This window comes from Thalia democratica, chromosome 5 (assembly GCF_965202585.1).
Source record: "Thalia democratica chromosome 5, ktThaDemo2.hap1.1, whole genome shotgun sequence".
Taxonomy (NCBI): Eukaryota; Metazoa; Chordata; class Thaliacea; order Salpida; family Salpidae; genus Thalia; species Thalia democratica.
Window position 1 is genome coordinate 52281011 of NC_139169.1, and position 13205 is coordinate 52294215.

Consider the following 13205-nt stretch of genomic DNA (forward strand, 5'->3'; position numbering starts at 1 on the left):
TTTTCTTGGAAATTTTAAAAATCACTAAAAAACTATTTCCACCTTCATTTTCTGAGCAAGAGATCTCACACTTTCAGGAAACCTTTCTTTTATAACTTTAAAGACTTTGAATGTTGCAATTTTAAAAATATCAAAAATTAAAAATTTTAGATAAAAAACAAAGAAATAGGTGATTTTTTTGAATAAAAATTTCCTTTTTTTAAATTATAAAAATTCCTGGTTTTAACTTTCTTAAAATTTAATAATAGACTTTCTGTGAAAATTTGAAGAAAATTGTTTAAAAATAGAACAAGACTGATTTTTAGGGAAATGGCCTTTTTTTGCATTTTTAGTTTAAACCTTCCGTTAGGAACCTATTGAGGTCACCAACTTTGATTGCTCATATCTCAAAAACAACTTGGAATTTTTTCAAGTTGATAAAAATGTCTGATAGCTCAGATAACACTCTATAAAATAAGATCAACTTGTAAAAATCAGTGTGGACCCCCCCCCCCCCCTATGCCCTTAAACTATCTAAGCTTTAAAAAATATAGCTGATGTAAACAAATTCAAACCAACAGCTAAGTTGTTGTAATTCAAGTTTTAGGTTACATGCCAATTCAAATTCCGGTTGTACACACGAATCCGGGCACACGATATTCAAAAATATTTGAAGGAACATTTTGCTATTTTTATTGATATTCAATATATATTTACTACCAGGTCCAATTTTTTTTTTTATCTGCTTTTTAAAAAGTAAATACATCGGTAAGGTACGCACTTTGAGAAGTACGCATCCAGGTAAGGTACGCACCATTTATTTTTTTTTTTAATTAGAACAAAATGTTTAAAAACATTTTACAAGTATATTGTCAGAGACGAAGACAACCTTTTTAAAGCAAAGAAAGAAAACTGTAACTACTAATGACATTTCAACTACGTTTGATTTTTTTACTTTATCAAAACTTTATCGTCTGACAAATAAAAATTATTATATTTATATATAATGTAATTGACTAAAACTAAAAAAAACACTAATTAGAGTTAATTTAAGTTTTGTAAACCAAAGTTTAATTAAACTTGTACGAGAACTGTTTTAAATAAAAATTATTTATATTTATCAGTATATAAAAATAAAAGTAAGAATGCAACTACTTTAAAGAAATGAAACTCTAACATTGATTTAAATATAATAACTTTTAAAACTCAAAACTACAGACCTTTTAAAAAAAACAACTTGTATTTAACTTTTAAATTTGATTCATCAATTTTTGTCACGAAAAATCAGTCATAGCGGAACAAGATTTAACTAAACATTTATAATACAAAAACTAATCTAATATTTAAACACAAGCTTATTTAACAAAAGTATATTTTAAATTAACACAAAATGAATTTAACTATTGTTTTTCGTTTTTACACAATTAAGGTTTTACAATTTTTACCACTGCATCGTGAAAAAGGTGATAACAATATATAGCATAAATTGTTTAGAACTATGTTTGATCTAATTTTTAAAATGTTACAATTTAAATAAAAAAACTTAACGAAAATTATCTTACAATGCCAAAATCTAGATTTTTGTGAGCAGAGAGACCAGTTCAAATTAACATAAAGTTTTGATTATGCTGTTTTAATCTTTAAACCACGACTAAGCCCAATTAATGTTTTATAAGAATAACTTAATTTTTTTAACGTGAAACTCCACCTTTAAAATGATTTAAAAAATTAAAATTAAAAAAGTATAGAATATACTTAATTGAATCAAACAGGTTAATCTGCTTATAGGTAATAATATTAACTTAAATGATAATTTAAATTTATGTTCTAAACCATTAAGAATAAGTTTAGTTTAGTCAACTGTACATCTGTATCAAAACTCCAGTCGGGGCACACATACTTAACTGTAATCAGACAATATATACAACTTTTTTCGAACGACTGTTTTTTTTACTTTTTTATTTATTTTAAGTTTGTTAGAAAAGTTTAAATTAACGTTTTGTTTACAATTTTCTGAGTAAATATACTATTCAAAATTTACATTTTACTTACTTTCTTTTTTGGTTGTGTTATTTCTTAAAAAAAAAAAATATTAAATAGTATTAGGTTGTATAAGCATGATGTTAACGACTCGGTAACCAAAAGGTTTGTTTTAATATATTATTGTTGAATAAAGAAAAAAATAATTATTTTGCAGATACTTAATAAAATAAAGAAAAATGTATTGAAAGATTTATTGTTTTATAAGGCACATACATAGTTTTTGAATATAGAATAGCAATTTTACAAAGCTATATATATATCAAATACCTTGTAAATTTTATATAAACAATAAATATTATGCATGCATAAACTTGTAGAGATAATAAAACAAGTTAAGCAAAATTGACTGTTGTATAAATAATTGTTTTTAAATATTAAAAATTATATTATAAGTCAATTAAATTTGAACTGAAATATTTCAATTCAATCAAATATTTAATGTAATATGCAGCTAAATTGTTAATTTATTTCTCTAAAAATATAAATTTAAATCGCATTATATAAAAATAGTAAAATTTTAATAACTTAAAAAAAATTCAATTAGATATATTTTAAATTTACTTTAATTTGTATATTTCTTTTACATATATTAGTATTGTATTATAAGTAAATTAAATTTAAAGTGAAATATTTTATTTTAATCTAATGTAATAATGAATTAAGCAGCTAAAGTTTTATAATATATTTCTCTAAAACTATAAATTTAATTTGCATTATATAAAAATGGTAAAATTTTAATAATTAGAAAAACAGGTCAATTAAAAATTTTATAAAGATACTTTAATTTGTATTTTTCTTTTATATATATTAATATTATATTATAAGCAAATTAAATTTAAACTGTATAATTTAAATTGCAATATTTTAATTTAATTTTACGTTTTAATGTTGCATGCTCCTAAAACTTTAAAAAAATAAATTAAACTGAGATATTTAATTTTCGTTATATTATAGTCATTAAAATGCAATATTTAAAAAATTATTAATGCAATTAAATGTTTAATACTTCAAATTATTTTTTTAAAATTTATTTTGCATATTATTATAATATATAATAATTACAGTTATGTAATAATTATTATATATTACAAAAGATATCCGTCGTGCAAGACTCAATAATCGAAAGGTTCTTTGTATCGAATAACACGTCTTAGGACCAAAAGTTTTGTGCGTTTTTAATTTACTAATTTACTAATTATTAATGATAAACTACATTATTAAATTTCATCTTAAATTTAGGCCCTGGTAAAGATACAATTTGAATATAAGTTTGTAAACATGGATATAAATATCAAAATTATGTAAACAATATAAAAAGGGAATTTTACCTAACCCGAAACCTACTGCGCTTCTACTTTACTTTCCTTTAATAATGTTTTAACTTTTTTTAAAATCATTGTTTTACTTTTGTTTCTAATATAAAAAAAACAAACAAAAAGAGCGTAGCAGTTGCTTCTAAATTGCTATGAAACGGCCTTTTATAACTAAGTTTTAGGTAAATAATCATGTTTAAAAAAATTATTTCAAAAATTTAGTTTTTTACAAAGTGTTCAAATATTCTAGAAATAAATTGACTTGAAACTATTTCAAAACTTCTAAAACCTTTGTTGTATAGGTACAATCTAATAAAATATGTTTGTTAATTTATTTAAATTTATTTTTCAGCAAACAAAGCAGACGAAAAAAGAAACACAGTAAAACAAAAACTCAGAGTAGTATATTTAAAATAAAAGTACAGTGTATTTGTTATATTTAACAAGTTTCGAAATTATATTTAAATTTCATTTCTTTGAAATAGTTGCATTCTTACTTTTATATACTGATAAATATAATTAATTTTCATTTAAAACAGTTCTTGTACAAGTTTAATTAAACTTTGGTTTAACAAAACTTAATTATATCTAATTATTTATCTTTTAGTTTTAGTCAAATACATTATATATAAAAATAATAATTTTTATTTGTCAGACGATAAAGTTTTGATATAGTAAAAAAGTCAAACGTAGTTGAAATAGTAGTCACAGTTATCTTTCTTTGCTTTAAAAAGTTTGTCTACGTCTCTGATAACACCTGTAAAAAAGTCATGAATATTTAGTTCCAAACAAAATAAAAAAAATAGTGCGTAATTTACTTGGGTGCGTTGCGTACCTCTCAAAGTGCGTACCTTATCGATGTCTTTACTTTTTAAAAAGCAGATTGAACAAATTTAGACCTGGTAGTAAATATATTTTGAATATCAATAAAAAATAGCAAAATGTTCCTTCAAATGTTGTTGAACATGATTTGTGCGTATAACCAAACTGCTGTGTTAATGTGTTAAAAATTATTATGTTAAAAAAACATCATTTCCAAACCTTACCTCTTCCAAAAATAGAATAAACAAAAAACTATCTTTTAAACAATTAAAATCCCTTGGTGACACGCCATTTGGAGAACACTCACAAGGCAAAAATCTCAACTCTAAAAACCACAAAGTGTGGGAAAATCATGAAGCCTTAACCCCTAAGTAAGTGTCCACCAGCACTACAACAATAAAAACACCAACAACCAATCATGTGATCACCACCACAATAGTGAACTCACAATTAGTTGTTGATAAAATGCATTGAACTGGTCTTATAATGAATATATAACCATTAAATAACTAACTTCCTAACTCAACTGATGATCTTGTTTGACTAGGTTCAAGCAAGTGAAACATTGTTTTGATAATAAAATTTTGAATTGATACTAATTATACTGGTTTTTTGACAGTAAAAATAATAAATAAAAAATTTCAATGTTTATAGGTTTGGACATAAGTATATCAAAAATTCAACTTTTCTTAAATATTTTCATTTAACATTAAATTAATGTTGTTTGATTTTTAACAATATTGATAAACATATTTAAATAGCTTATTAAACAATACATCATAGCTTCTTGTTTAGTTTAAATGACAACTTTTGAGAAAAATCAACCTAAGAACGTTGTGACTAATAATAGAATGTAAGTGGTTGAAATAACTACTTAATAATAGTCAAGTAATCAGTTAAATTAGTTTGTTAAAAAGCCTATGGGGGTTCCTTAATTTTTACAATTATATCTTTTTTTTTGAGTTTTATTTTAGCTATCAAACATTTTTAACTACTTAACAAAGGTATAAGCAAGCACAATTAGTGAGCTCAATAGGTTGGTGATCGATAGTGCAAACCAAAAACACAAAAGTAGGCCATATCATTTAAAATACTCCTTCATTTTTTAACTTATCTTCAACTTTTTACCGTAAGTCCTTACAAATATTTAATCTTTTCAATGCAAAATATTTTGTTTTAGTTGAATAAAAACTTTGCTTAAAAAACCCACTTATTTTTGTTACTTTTATATAAAATTATTGTTTTCTTATAATAGAAAAAAGCCTACATTTAAAACCCTTTAAGCTATATAAGAAATTTTTTCTAAAAGGTTGAGGTCTCCAGCTCAAAACATTAAATAGAAAATATATTTTTAGTTAAGTTTTAAATATCTGACATGTTTGACAATAAAAAAAATGCTAATTCTAATATATCTTTGTTCCAATTTTTTGGAAAAAATTCAATATCCCAAAAGTAAAATAAAACTTTTAATTAAAAAAAAATTGGCTTTTAGTTTTTACTTATAGCTTTAATATAAGAGCCAATATTAGGTTTTGTAAAAGAATATTTAACCCTGACCTTATGGCCTTAAGATACACTTTTACTGAGGACAGTTTGCTTTAGGGTATACTTTGTTGCCCATTAAGTTTGTATATTTAGGCTACTTCGTGTATACTCATATTACATTAAGATATCAAGTAGGAAAAAGGTGATAGATATAGGGCTATAGAGTACTTGGGTAATATTTGCTGTATACATAGACTAGTTGGATTTGGATGAGTTTTGGATTCATTAAGAAAAATTAAATTTTAGTTTTTAATTTTAATTAAAAAAAAATCAGAAGTACCAAGCCAAAAATTTGTTTTGACTCCCAAAGATCTCAAGTATTTCAACTTTTTGACTTAAAAAACATTGTAGTTATTAAAGTAATGTAAAATATAAATGATTTTATGTAAGATGATTGTTTGATATATGACTTATAACTTATATTTTATATATAAAGCCTTATGTTTTTTGGGCATATATTAAAAGTAATTTCATTACTTTTATTTAATATGACGTCATAATCACACAAAATATGCAAATTTTATCTGTTATAATGTACTTTTTGCTAATTTAAAATTCTAACTTGGCCTACAATTTTAAAAAACTAATTTTAGTTTTTTTTAATTTAATTTTTGTAGTATAAAAATTAACATTAACGTTTGATCATACTGATTTGATCATTAGACTACAAGCCTTTGGTGGACTGAGTTCTAAGTTTTGTACTTATTGAAACTTGTCAATTATCCATAACTTGAAAAGTATTATAGTTCATATGACTTGATAACCAAACGGTTTTTTGTACACCCAGTCCTTGGTTTAAACTTTTTGAGAACTTTTTAGTTTATTTTTAAATAAATATTATTCACATAAGAGTTATATTTTTAGAATGTTTCAGTTGTTATAAGCTTTTTTGTTAACATAGTATTATGTTATTTCAAAAGAGGTTTTGCAATAGTAAAGTATAGGAACCAATGATTCACAGCAAAGGGATAAGAAATGACTTTACTCTGGTTTTTTCATCATATGGCTTTGAAAAGATAAAATCTAGTTCCTAAATTTAGAAATATGGTGGAGTAAAGATGGGTAGCAGACCAAAAAATTTTAAACTTTTACAGAAACAGAGGAAATTGATAAGGGTAAGAAAAAAGATCAGTACATGCTAAATAAACTAGGTAAAAGTTTGGGTGACTTTTAGTGAGGAGCGTGGAAGAGCTACAATCAATTAAAAAATCTCATTCTTATCATAAAAAAGTTATTGTCCAAACTGATTTTATATTCCTTAGAGAGTCGTACAAACATAAAGTTTTTTAAAAGTCCAAAGATTTTAAAAGTAAATAGTAACTCCTATGATAAAAGATTTTTAAGCTGCTCTGCTTTTTTGTCAGAAAATAATTTTTTTTTTTTTAACAAACGGAAATGTAGTAGAGGTTTCTTCCCCTAATATACAACAAGATAGGAATAAAGATGTTGTGGTAGAACACATTTATGCAGCATTAATCAATGAAGGTTCATAGGACATACGGTATATTGCCTTTTTTAGAATTAAAAGCTTTGATGGGATTTACAGGATTGAGTTGAAGCCTGAAGCAATTATAAGTTGAAAGACCCACCTAAATGTTATATGCTGAACTTGCATCTAGGTTCTATTTTAAATGTAAATTGATAAGAAAAGAAATATTTATAATAAAAGATCTAATTTTTTTTACTGAGAAATAATACCTAAATAGTATTGTTAGTAGAAGGGTTATATTTTGTTACAGTTAAGGCCATGATAGGAGGGGGGTAAAACATTTGTTTTACAAAAATTAACGTCAACTCTAAAATTTAGCTTTAAATATAAACTATAAGCCAGTTTTTATAGATTTAAAAATTTATATGACTATTGACATGGTCGCCACACACTTAAGAAACTCAGAATTAGTTGGGATATTTTGAAGTTTTTGAAAATATCAGGATGACTCAAGGAATAATTTTCTTCTAAACTCAGGTTGACTCAGGATAGTTTGAAGATTAAAAAAATTCTCAATAAAGTTTTAGTTTATTCTATTTTAATATTTTGTTATTTACAACCAATTTTGTAGAAGAATTAGATTTATAAATGGTATTTACTTTTTTTTAGCCATGTGGCTAGCTGTTAACTACTTCAATAAATAACATTATGTTTGCACAAGAGGCAAATATTTTTTTTTTCAAAGATTAAAATACCTCAGGATGACACACGACAATTTTTGGTAAGAATTTTTTTTGACTCAAAAACTGGCAGCCTTGTTTTGAGCTTTTAAAGTTTTTGTAAAACATTTGCAATACAAAAGTTAAGACCATAAATTTTTCATTTTCAATCTTATCATAAATTTAACATTATACTAAAAAATAATTTTCTCCTCACTTTTTGAATTAGAAACCTCAAATTTTAAGGAAACACTTCTTTATTTATGTAATTAGTACAGGCTTTGAGTAAAGGAGTTTTAAATATATTAAATAATTTGAACTAATGATGTTATTAAAAAGTGACAAAGCAGCTCATCTACCAGTTGAACAAAAAATACTGCAAAATAAATACAACAATGAAGACAGATAAAACAAAAGGGTTGATCACACCAATTTGATCATCAGAACATAAGCTTTAGGTAGACTGAGAATTTTTTGTCCTTTTAATACTCATCAGTCACAACCAAAAAATTGCAGTCTTCAATCTACAAATGGTTTATCATGCTTTCACATTAAGCAATGGTTGTCTTGCTAAATAGGTGTACTATTTCTGCAAATAAGGACCTGTTTTTTATGGTTTACTGAGCATGAAATAACAATGTTTCATAATTGCACTAATAACAACCAAAGCAAGCCAAGTTGAAAAACAAATTGAAATTTGATTTGAAAAATGAAAAAAAAATTGGACTTTTACCTAACTTAAAAAAACAAGCTGGTCATTTAACCTGAAAACCTAGAATGTTAAATGTTATTAACAACAGTTTGAATATATTATATTATTATTGTAATTTTAATAACAGGTTTATTAAATACTAATTTAAATATGTTTACAGGTCATCTTAAATAACCATAAAACAATTTATAACTTTTAGATATATTTTGTAAACTTTTGAGGCATATAATACTTGTATTTTTTTAATAGATTTATATTTGAGTTTCTAAATTGAACAAAAATAGTTTTCAACTTATAAAAAAAAAAGGAAACAAATACACAAGAATAATTATTCAAGATTTTTATTTGCAAAACTAAGTTTCACCCTTAAAGGGATCTGCAATTACAATTTAAATTTGAAAAATAAAAGTTAAACAAATCATGGAAGATACTATAAAGCAAAACAAAACAAGTAAATTAGAAATTGTAAATTTTGTTATTTAGAAAATTAATAAAGTATTTGAATAAATACTAAATAAATACTATTGGTTTAGGCTCTTAAAAAACTGAAAGTAAAACTTTTATATAAAAAAAATTATTAGTGGCTCAAAAGTTAAGGAATAAAACAAGCTACTTACATACTATAATGTACAAAGAAACTTTTGAGTCTTTAAATTGAAACTTAATTATACTGAATGTAAAACTTTTAACTTCAAAAAACATTATTAGCATTTATTCAAATTTTTGATAAATTTTCTAATTAACATAATTTACATTTTATAATTTACTTAATTTGTTTTGCTTTATTATATCTTCCATGTTCTGTTTAACATTTATTTTTCAAATTTAAATTGTAACTGAAGATTCTTTTAAGGGTGAAACTTAGTTTTGCAAATAAAAATCTTGAATAATTAATCTTGTATATTTGTCTCCTTATTTTTAAATAAGTTGAGAACTATATTTGTTCAATTTAGAACCTCAAATATAAATCTATTAAAACAAATACAAGTAATATATGCCTCAAAAGTTTTTAAAATATATTTAAAAGTTATAAATTGTTTTATGGTCATTTAAGATGACCTATAAACATATTTAAATTAGTATTTAATAAACCTGTAAAATAATATGACCTCAAAATAAAAAGATAAAACATTTATTTCGATAAATACAAAATTAGTTTACTTTTAATCTAAAAAAAAAATTAACTAACTATTAATGGTTTTTAATATCTAGTCTGATTATTGTAAATAACTCATTTGTTAAAAAAAATAATATTCAATAATAATTTCAAATTAAAATGTACGCTTGGTTGTTTTGAATTTGGGTCTCTTGATCACAAATGAGAAAGCCTGACAACTTTAGCAATTCGGCTGTCGGGTTTGCAAAAGATAGTTGATTTTGGGTTTATATATTTCACATATTTTACTCTTATCAACAAAATTAGTTATTGCAGTTCTCTTCCATAGACAACTATTGATTAAATAATTTATTACTTACAAAAAAGTATATTGTTTTTTGCAACACTAGAAACAGGGTTGCCACTTTACCTGGAATCCTGGAAAAACCTGGAATTTGACAATTTAAGCAAAAAAACCTGGAAAAATCTTAATTTTGAACAAAAAACCTAGAAAAAATCTGAAATTTTTAATAATTTTAACATGTTCAGTAGTAAAATTTCGGTTTTACTCAAAACATTTATTGTATAGATAAAAAATTTTTGTCATCACCAAAAATTTTTTTATTAAAAAACACATTTTAAGTAGCTTTACAGTATTTTTTCAATATTTTTATACTATTTAACACAGTTTCTTACCTAAAATTTAACTTCTAAACTAAAAATAAATCCAGAAGTGTGTACTTTTAAAAACATTGAAAATTTTTTGAAAAAACAAGTGGCAACCCTGTAGAAATATATGTACATTATTGAAATTGTTTAGTAAACAAAAAAAAAATTGTGATACACCATAAAAATAATACAAGTAACAAACAATATAACTATCAGTAATTTTCACAAACCTTATGTAAGTATTAATTTCTTTAACTTAAGGTGTTATGAAGAAATATAAAGTTTATGTTATGACTTAAATTTACAAAAAGTTAAAATCTGCCCCTTACAAACTCTTATGTCTTTTTTTATGTTTTGAGTACAAATAAATTACTACATTCTTATTTTAAATTATTTTTTTTACATTTACTTATTAATTATAAACTTTAAAAGCTTTTTTTCCACTCAGCTTAAATATATAATTTATTCTTTAAAAACACCTTAAATATTATTACACTTTTTGTTTAAAAATCTAATTTTATGTTAAAAAATTAGTATAAACGTTTTAAAATACAGTTACTAATTAAGTTTTGTTAAATACAACTTGGTCGATTTAGTAAAATATAATGTTTACGTTCATTGTTAGATTGCATTTATCAAAACTAACTCATGTATAGTATTTTACCGTAGGCAGTGTGTTTTGAATGATATTACTGTTCTCAAAAACTTTACTGAGTTGTAAAGATATTTCGATAGTCTTATTATTTTAAAGAAACAATTAATAAAAGATATGAGTTGATGGAAATTGGTTGAGGATGTAAATTCGTGTTTTTTAAGTGTTTGTTTTTTTTAATTTTTTTAGCATTAATTGTTAATTTTTCAAAATCATAATTTTAATAATATCAATAATCTGTCTAATAAAATACAATTTTAACAAAAACTAGAAATTTCTACTCAGATGATCTGTATTTAGCCTTTTTAGATACTTAAACTATTAATATTAAACTAAATATTTAAATGTTTAAGAGTTTCATTAGTTAATTTTTTATAATAAAGTGTATAATCTTATAAGATTTTTTAGTCAAGTAGTTCTAATTAAATTAAAAAATTATTTAGTTTTATTATAAGTTTTATTTTGCACGATTATTTTAAAATTAAATCTGATTTCCAAAAATTTGTAATACAATTAAAAATAATATATATTATATAAGTCAGCATTATTTTCATTTATTCAAGGAAGTAAAAAAAAAATATCTACCAAATATTAATATAATAAATAAGTTATTAGTATATTAGTCATAAATAGTTTTAGCTTTAATAATTTAAAGTTTTTAATTACATTAATTATTACTAAGTAAAAAGGATGAAAATAAATATTTTTATTTTGATTTAATGTATTATCTTCCAGAAATAAAACAAAGCTAAAGAATATAAATAGTTTTTTAGTACTTTAAGTATAATGAAAAACTAGCAATAAACTGTAACTATAATGAAAAAAAAAAATTACATAATTTTTTCATTTTATAATTTTGGACAACACTTAAAAATAGTTAATTTTAAATTAGTTCCTTATTTAATTTACTGTCTCATATACCTTGGTAGTTTTGAAATTTAACAATGTTTCATTTTAGACTTTCTTTTTTTGTTGTTGCTTAAGTTACTTGTTGGCTTACATATTGTCTTTGATTAGTTTTTGTTGAATTTTGAAAGTTAGTACTTTAAATGCTTTTTTATGCTCAGTGAGCCATAAAAACTGGTCCATATTTGCAGAAATAGTACACATATTTGGCAAGACATCCTTAAGCAACCATTTGCTGGTATTGATTAGTGACGTCAGCATTGTCCTTTGCTGTGCAGCGTTTTATACATTATCGACCAGGCAAGACATCTGGTACGCTCGTATAAATACAATCAACAAAAACATCAACAAAAGTCTGCAGAGTAGAAGCCTGGGCTTTTGTATGCAGTGAGACAAGCTCAAGTTTAACAAAAGGGTTGATCACACCAATTTGATCATCATAAAGGGTGATAAATTCTACATTAAAGTTATGAACATTCCTATTGACTATCTTATAGAGTGTTAGAAGCAGAATCTTAAATGTGATGTGCTTGTTTACAAGTTGACAGTTAACTGAACACACAAACATACATTGATTAAGTTTCTATAAGTGATTGTTGATGAATAATCCTTTAGGTCCACTGGAGGTCATTTAAAGAACAACAAAGTGTATCTATTTTGTTACTACCTCATGCTAGGGAAAGGTAAAATATGCAAAAAAATAATTACAAAACAAGGGTTAGGGCTTGTAAAAAAATAAATAAATAAACAATAGAAAATAAGAACAAAAACGTCAGTAAGATAAAGAAATACCAATTAAAGTAAATGTTGGGCTAACAGTGATAGTTGAAAAACACAAAATAAAATAAATTAATAAAAAAAGTTACTGACCAAGGGTAAAGGCTAGGGGTGAAAGTGATAGTAAAAAAAAGTTTAAACCTGTGCAAAAATGTCAATCTGTGTAAAGGTGTCTTTGTGCAAAAGTGTCCTTTAGTGCATATTTGACACCTAACCCCACATAATACATCAAAAGCAATTGTAAAAATAAATTAAATAATGGTATGCCTATTAATAAAGCTTTTTTCTAGATATAAGTTATAAGTTTATTATATTTATAAGTGAATTTATTACTATTTAGATCAAAAATATTAAGCCTAAATTATATATAAGCCAAAAAAACCTTGAAAAACCTGGAATTTAATAAATTAAAAAAAAAACTGGAAAAACTTGGAGTTTTGTAGAAACATCACCAAAAAACCTGGAATTTTAAACTTTTTTACATGTTAAGTAGTAAAATTTAGATTTGACAAATCTATCATATAGAATATTTTTTTTTGACAT

General features: G+C 23.7%; 1 protein-coding gene across 1 annotated transcript in view; it reads left to right on the forward strand.

Moving 5' to 3' along the window:
- The first annotated feature begins 4351 nt into the window (after positions 1–4351).
- Positions 4352–13205, forward strand: part of LOC145836072 (uncharacterized) — a 46527-nt gene continuing 37673 nt past the window's right edge. Inside the window, exon 1 of the mRNA XM_082943871.1 lies at positions 4352–4528. The gene's annotated coding sequence lies outside the window, so the exon portion shown is untranslated. The remainder of the gene's footprint in view (positions 4529–13205) is intronic.